The sequence below is a fragment of the Protopterus annectens genome, chromosome 2.part0 (assembly GCF_019279795.1).
Source record: "Protopterus annectens isolate FY-2018-M chromosome 2.part0, PAN1.0, whole genome shotgun sequence".
Taxonomy (NCBI): domain Eukaryota; kingdom Metazoa; phylum Chordata; order Ceratodontiformes; family Protopteridae; genus Protopterus; species Protopterus annectens.
This window is the reverse complement of record NC_056728.1, coordinates 816267186-816274763: the sequence shown is the minus strand read 5'-3', so window position 1 is coordinate 816274763 and position 7578 is coordinate 816267186.

Below are 7578 nucleotides of genomic sequence, written 5' to 3'. Positions count from 1 at the left end.
GGGCACCCATGTGCTTAAATAATCACTCATAACATCAGGTGACCCCCACGTTGTTCCTCACAGTAATTCATGTAAATAAAATAAGTTACAAAGCTTCCAAACCACATGGGTGTCCATTTTAAAATGTTCTGAAGAAGCCATGGGATTGTTTCCAGGGGAAAGCACTTAACTATTTTATTGCTGTGACTTCCACTTTTGGTTCTTGGTTGTGACATTTCAATTTCTACTTTGGAATAAATCTGCTTGTATTCACCATATTTCGTCTGTTGGAATTAATACAGTCTGGTGGACATTACACAATACTGTTTATTGGTCACCCTGATGTGTCATCTTGGTTGTTACTGGTCTGTTCTACTATTTGTTTTTTGGTTCTAAATCTAGCACAAAACCGACAGCAAGGCACGTTATGATATGGGCCTAGGCAAGGAATACAGTACAAATGAAAATATTTATGAGGTATTTGCTTCCCACAAGTAATGCAATTGTTTACTTTTACTGACATCGGTAAGGAGCAAGAAAAAGTTTCCCCAACGGGGTACTTAGCTTTAATTGAAGACTTCGGTTCTGAAATTCGAATAAGAAAATTTCAGGAGTCGGCGGACCGACACTTGCGAACTGCTTCTGCTTCGGGCACCGAGCGGCAAGAAAGACTGAATAAAATGGTGTCGGCTGCATGTTTTATACCCCTGATGACCTGACGTCATGGAGGAGGAGACAGCAACCAACGCAGGACCCAAGACTTTGATATTCAGGCCGACTGAGGGCAACCTGCCAGCAGATTACCCAAATGTAATGACTGCAACAGTGAAACACGAAGAACATCTATTCTGACATTATCCACCCAATTATCCAAAAGAACCATAAGCAAACCCTAACCAAATATCCAGATAATATTCCTTCCTTTGCCCTCTAATCTGTTCCCACCTCTACAATTAAAAAAACTCCTCCTAAAATTGAAGCCTACCACCCTTGCAGCTAATAGCTTACCTGCCAACTTCCTAAAAATAGCTGCTGAATCCTTATCTTATCCTGTCTCTATCCTTATCAACCACTCCATACAGGAAGCCTATATCCCTCATCTATGGAAAGTTTCATATATCATTCCTCTTCATGAAGGTGGCAACTCTTACGACTTCTCAAATTACCTTCCCATTGCCATACTATCTCCCTTATCTAAGCTACTTGAGAAATGTATGCATTCTCAGTTTATGCAATTCCTGAACACACAAACTCCTTTCCACCACACAACATGGATTTCAGCCACACCATAGTACAACTACTGCCCTTCTCTCTTTTACTAATTTGGTTAACCAATACATAAATGACAATAACTTTGTATCTGTTATATTCTTAGATCTCTCCAAAGCTTTTGATATGGTCTCACACTCCTTACTACTAGATACTCTAGCCTCCCTACCCTTTTCCCCCTTTACTGTGGCCTGGTTCAAGAACTATCTACCTGACAAACGGCAAGGCACACAATCTCCTTTACTTCTTACTACCACGAGCATGCCACAAAGCTCAATACTGGGCCCACTTCTTTTTTCCATTTTCACTAACAATCTGCATACCTCCACCCAACATGCCACACTTATCCAGTATTCAGATGATTCAGCTCTAATCTGCTCGGTCTCATCTCTCACCACTCTATAACAACTCACTCAGGAATCCTTTAGGTCTGTGGAGAGATAGATTACTGATATCCAGCTCATCCTAAACCCCCAACAAGACTAAATTTATTTCACCCCCAATAAATTGAAAACTACCCCTCTTTCCTTTACTATCACTTCCAAAAATGGCACTACCATTTCTCCTGTCCATACTAAACTCCTAGGTGTAGAAATTGACAAAAACCTCCTCTTTAATGTCCATATTTCTCAAACCATCAAAAAAGTACACAAAAAATGGGAACATTATATAGACACAAAAATTTCCTCTCAGATAAGACACAAATCACTCTAGCCCAAACTCACCTATTGTCCACATTAATATACACAGCACAAATTTTTACACTGACCAGAAAACTGGTTAGAACTTCCTCAGCTACTCAGTTACCACCAACTAATCATTGCCTATAACATCCAGAAATATCCTGATAAAACCAGAGCACTAAGCTTCTCACTCATTACAAAGCTAATCGTCCTCTCCATTCTGTTGACAAATCACTACTCTGCATCTCAAGGGCTAACAAAAATGCTGGGAAAGCTCTATTCTCCCACACCATAGCTAGAACCTGGAATAACCTCCCCCTTCTCTGACTTCTGCATCCATTACCACACTGATCAAAAACTCACTTAAATCACATCTTATGAACACCTGGCTATATCCATGTATTACATAACATTTATTTTTCTTCTTCATATACCTTCCTTCCTAGTATACTTACTTGTAATATGCTACAGTACTACAACTCTTAACACTTTATCTCCAGCATGATATTTCTCTTGGTAATCATGTTGTTTTTTTTACTTCATTTATTGTTGATATGTTTGTTGTTTGCCTTACATTTCTGTCTTATTTTGTTTGATTGTTATGCAAATGTGGAGCTTTTCTTCCTGGAACTCTGCTGTAAATGGACCTGGTCCAGTTGGACTATCCCATTAAACAAATGTAAAATAAATAAATAAAAAATAAAACAACAAGGAAGTTAACAGAAGATCCTGTAGAGGTATTAGTACAGCATATAAAATACTGCATGATAACTATAACAATCAATCAGAGGAAGTTAGAAAGGATTGCAACAAAATGTAAATAATTTAGGATTTTTGCTTGGAAATGTGTACATAGATATTTCTATACCCCAAGTGCACTCCAGAGAATTTTTCCTCAGGTAGATAGCAAATATTGGAGTTATGTGATGGGGAAGAAAGAGGTAATAGGTAACACATTTTTGGGAGTGCAGTGAGTTAGTGGACTTTAAGGATTCCCTGCTGGATGCACTGTTGGAGATGCTGGGTGGGCAGATTAGTGTGATGGGGAAGATGATTTTTCTCAGCTATGATACAGAATCGTAATTATCTAGACATGGTAAGGCCTTGCTGTCTCTAATTATGGTGGCTGCCAAAAAAAAGCGATTACTAGCAAATGGAAATCAAAATCTAAACCTACTGTACTGGAAGTAGTGAATATAGTAACTAAGAGAAAACTGGAATTGAGATCTTTAGAAAAATGTAGGAGCAAACTACATAGGAAAAATGGGAATTGTGGGAACAATACATACAGGGGAGGAATGAGGTTTAAGAAAAGGCCGGAGTTAAATGAGTTATGTACTGTTTGACTGAAAACAATTGGGCAAATTATAAGTGATGTATAATATTTGCAACTGGGAGTGTGTCAGTATGGTTTATGATGCAAAATGCTTGCAACTAGGATTGTGTCGGTCTGGTTTGTTTTCATTTATATTAAATGTATGATTGCTTATGTCGTAAGTTGTGGTTTAATAAAGATGTTTCTTGTTTAGAAAAAGGGGCAAGAATTGAATAATTTATGTAATGTTGTTTAGGTTATATGACATAAAGCAATATATGTGAAGCATAATGTTTGTTAATTTTATCTTGTTAATACAGTTTGATTACTTTTATATAAATGTAAATGTACTTATGTCAGAAGTGATAACTCAAGAAAGGTGTTAAAAAAAGGATCAAATGAGAAGGAAAGAAATGTGGAGAATCCATAAGTATAGTGGTAAGTACAGCGATCTCCTGGAACAACCACATGTTGACCAAAAACTGATGCAAGAATGGTTAAAGAGAGGTAAATGAAACCAAAAGATGAAAGGTTAACAATGGTGGCCCATGATAATGGACTGTGTACACATTGGTTTACAGGTGACAAAGCATATATATTATGTTGTCGAACTTTTAAAAGTTCGACCGTCATATGGTCGACACCATATGATCAAACTTTTAAAAGTTCGAAAATGTAATAAAAAAAATAAACCAGAGGAAAAAATCTATCTGAATGGTTTAAATGGGGGGGGGCAAGCCCCCCTGCACCCCCCACTTTTTAATATACCAACTCCAAGATTGCACTACAGTGCAGAAAAGGGAAATCTTCCTATTCCGCACTGTACAGAGACCTCCGCTGAAACGTTCAAACTTTCAAAAGTTTGATTATATGGTGTCGACCATATGATATTCGAACTTTTAAAAGTTCAACAACATAATATAGACCCACAGACAAATGTAGGTTCTGTAAAAAAACAAAAAAAAAGGGAGAGAGAACTGGAAACAGCTGTACAGCTTGTTGCTGGAAGTGATACACTCATGGCAGAGGGCCTATGTATTGAAAGACACAATCATGTGGCAGGACTTTTGCATTGGGGGTTGTGCAAACACTACAGTATTGAAGTAGTTGAGAAGCATTGTAAATATGAACCATAGAGCAGTAAACAGAATGATGTAGTGTATATTATATGGGATCACTCATTACTAACAGTTCAAAAAACTGGTACGAGAAAACTTGATATAGTAGTCCAAGAAAAAGACAAAAGTAGCATTGATCATTGAAACTGCTACACCCAATGATTACAATGTCTTATGTGCAGGGAGACACAAAGTCATAAAATATCAAGATCTGTAGGCAGAAACGAGCAATGTGGAAAAATGATACACAGAGAATTCCAATTGCAGCAGCAGAAATGGAACTAATAAAAAAGAATTTACAGTCATACTTAGATATACTACCAGTAGACACAGCCCTATATAAATTACAGGAGGTGGCAGTTCTGAGTACATTGTAGGTGCTGAGAAGAGCACTTTTTGCTAACATGAAAGACTGAAACAATACTAATTTCATGAAATCTAATAGTACCCTGACTTAGGAATGGGGTCCATTCCATGAGAAACCCAAAAGGCTAGGAGAAATTAAACCAGGGGAAGGCTCATGCAGGAACAAGGGTTGGCAACAGTGGAGAGAGTACTGGACAGACTGGGTAGAAAAGGAGGAATTGACAAGTGTACTGACTGCCCTAGAGGAAGCTTAAGCATGGGGAATAGATGGGCTGTCTCCCTTAGGACAGCAACTATTTCTCCACAACTCCTCTTTCTCTGTAATACTGTTTGACCACTGTTATCCTGACTCTGGCCTATCTTATCCCAGCACAGGATCTTTACCTCTCTTTGATTTGCAAAGACACCCTGCGTCAGTGTGGCAAGGTAGCTCTTTCCCACCCTTCCTCTCTTCTATAGATCCAAAAAAAAAAGAGAACTCATCTTCTTGATCCCTTCTGCTGATTACCTCTTGCCTTGGTGAACATTTCCTTTATTAACCATCTACTGGTCTTGTACTGTGCCTACTCCTGCTCCATACCCCTTCCCCTCATTATGCCTGGTCATTTCCCATAATTATTAACTCTACACTGGCTTTTTCCTTTTTTCCTCTTTGCCAAGTCTTTGCCTATAGTCTTGAATATTCCATTCTTGACCATTCCTATTTCTATCACACTCCTTTTATTTGCTTCCTAAAATCCCACACCATCATCTTTATATTCTTTTCTTCTCTATAGTCATACTACAGAATGGATTGATCACTATGTTCTTATGCTGCCTTCACATGGCAGACACCTCCCCCATCTCCACCTTGGTTGGGACCACATCCACAAGTCTATAATTTCTGGTACAGTGTTACATCAATTGGCTGAAACTCTCTTGGCCAAAATCCTCAAGACATTTGCATCATCTTCTCTGTCCTAAAGCCTGGAATCTCCCAAACTGTTCTAGGCTGATTTAGATCCATCTGTGAATATAATTATCTTCTTCCTAACCCTTTTCTTTATTCTCTTTCCTCCTCACTCACCCCCACCCTGATTTATGTGTGGGTTGGTACACTGAACTGATTGACCAGCAGTCCCCATTTGTGTACCACAACTACCATGGCACTTCTCCTAGGTATGGGTCTTGCCTCTTCCTCCATCTCCTTTGTCAAGTAATGCTCCTCCTACTCGCTGACTTGGAATTGAATGCCTTCCTTTATGCAGACTGGCTCTTCCACCATAACTACCCTCTCACTCCTGAGCATCCTATCCATACTTGCATCTATGTCTCATCCCTCTTGTCACTAGTAGTCATGGAAGAATAAACAGGACACAGTGGATGTATAGAAGGGGAGTCTGTCTTGAGGAGGACTTGGTGGAAGGTCAGTAAGCTACATACAGGGAGGTACTGCACAGATAGACAAGCCATCTGGGGGGGTTAGTAAAAGAAGTTCTGGTATTCTTTTGAATATCCAAATGCCAGAAGTCTTAGCTGTGATGAAGTAACTGTAGGATGTGGAGAAAGGAGGGCTACAAGTGAGTGAATGCACAGAGGGGAGTTGGGAGGCAGGAAAAAGGTCAAGACTTTAGGTGGTATGTTGGGGCGTTAAAGAATGCAGTTGAGAGAGCGAGAGTTTGAAAACATGCCTATTGTAGGAAATAACACTGAAGGGCAAAGAACTGGGGAAGCTTTTACCAGAAAGGGTGTGTGATGTTACAATGAGCTTATGTAAGAATGGTGGAAAAAAGAAAATATTCACCATGAAGAAGTTGGTAGAAAAAGTTTGATGTGTATTGCTGGAATATGCTGCTGTAGATCAGAGGGTGGTACTGACATTGCTGGAATACCCTGCTGGGCCAGATGAGAATCACGTCAAGCTGTATATGGGATGCTTTTGACAGTTTGTGCAAGGAGCATAAAGAGGAGAGGATGGTTGTACTGGGGGAACAAAATTAGAAATATAACAAGTGATGGTACACAAAATTAATTAGGGTGACAGAAGAGGAACCTGCTGGATGACCAAATATATAAGAGGATAAAAGTGAATTTATGTCATCTAGTAATGAGTGAAAATCAGCAGTAAGTTGGACTTCTTTTTGATAAAGAAGGGGGAATTTAGGGGAAGTGGTGTACATATGCACAGATAAATGAAGTCTCTCCCACCATCACCCCCCCCCACCAGATCATACATGTGTGGCTAAAACTGGAGACTACATAAACTGTGGATAGTGGATGAAGGTGGAAAATGTTGAAGTTGTGATGGAAGTGGAGGGATAGTTGACTCAAGGTGATGAAGTAGGTGCCTGAAAACAAATGGAGAGGCATTAGGTGGGAGGTTAATGGAAAAAATAAACAGAGCACATTTGGAAGAAAGAGCAAGGATAGCAGAGGATTATGGCCACGGAATTAAGGAAAGTAGAGAACAGGTGGCTAAGAATGGCTGAAGTAAGCAAGGAAAGTCTCCATAGGAAAGGGGACAAATGTTGGATTCAGTGGAAGAGAATGAAGAAATACTGCATTGGAAGTTGACGAACATGAGGGAGGAATTACAAATGGGGGCTATGGTAAGGAGAGACAGGTGACAGGTATTGAGGAAAAAAGGTAAAAAAGTTTTTTTTTTCAATTTTATGAGGGCCAACATACATTAAAAGTGAGGGGAAATGAGGAGATGTGGGGAAAGATGGGAAAGGCTATGGAAACAGGAAGGCCAATACATGAGAAATGTGAGTTTTCAGAGAGGTAATGTAATTAGAGCTGCATATATTAAAGGAGGCAAAGTAACAAGGAAGAATAAAGGTTCTGAAGGATTTTTTTTTACAATGGT